The sequence below is a fragment of the Silene latifolia genome, chromosome Y, assembly GCF_048544455.1.
Source record: "Silene latifolia isolate original U9 population chromosome Y, ASM4854445v1, whole genome shotgun sequence".
Lineage (NCBI taxonomy): Eukaryota > Viridiplantae > Streptophyta > Magnoliopsida > Caryophyllales > Caryophyllaceae > Silene > Silene latifolia.
This window is the reverse complement of record NC_133538.1, coordinates 422,351,097-422,351,914: the sequence shown is the minus strand read 5'-3', so window position 1 is coordinate 422,351,914 and position 818 is coordinate 422,351,097. Positions and strand designations below refer to the sequence as shown.

The following is an 818-nucleotide window of genomic DNA, read 5'->3' as shown; positions in this document are numbered from 1 at the left end:
GGATATTCAACCAAGTATTAAGTTCATCAACCCTTTTGCAAGAGAAGGTGAGGAGAACCCAACACAAATTACCACACAAAATCAACCCACAATGCCTAAGTTCTCATCACATTCCGTACCCACCGAGGAGAACCTACCCAATGGTACTCCCACACCACAACATTTGACCGGAAATTTTATTGCCAAATCCGCCTTTATCCAATTAGTCGAAAGGAGCTAATTTGGGGGGATGCCTAGTGAAGACCCTCATTCTCATATGGAAACCTTTTGTGACTATTGTGATGCGATTTCTCAAATCGGCGTAACTCAACACCAAATTCGATGGGTCTTATTTCCTTTTTCTCTAATTGGCACCGCGAAGCAATGGTTGAAGGGCCTTGATAAGGCCACTCTCGGAATTGATTCTTGGAAGAAGTTGGCTCTAGCTTTCTACAAAAAATTCTACCCACCGGAAAAGACTAACATGCTAAGAGCTCAAATTACGGGTTTTAAGCAAAGGGATGAAGAATCTTTGTATGAAGCTTGGGAGCGGTTCAAGGGAATTTGTTGCTCATGTCCTCACCATGGACTTAGCGAGTGGTTCTTGGTACAACAATTTTGGAACGGTCTATATGAAGATTCAAGGAACATTCTCAACATGGGATCAAATGGAATGTTCACCGAAGTTGATGACAATCAAACATGGAACAAAATTGAGGAAATGGCGGTCCATAACTCACAATATAGTAGACCTCGCAAGGCTACTAGAGGAGGAAAGCATGAAGTGGACTCCGTTACTCAATTGGGTGCTCAACTTAGTGCTCACATTGACACAATCA

General features: G+C 42.5%; 1 non-coding gene across 1 annotated transcript; it reads right to left on the bottom strand.

Annotated features, from left to right (window-relative positions):
* Positions 1 to 463: 463 nt before the first annotated feature.
* LOC141636723 (small nucleolar RNA R71) lies at positions 464 to 570 on the bottom strand. Its single transcript, XR_012541314.1, has one exon. It is a non-coding gene; the product is annotated as a small nucleolar RNA R71 (small nucleolar RNA).
* Positions 571 to 818: the final 248 nt, after the last annotated feature.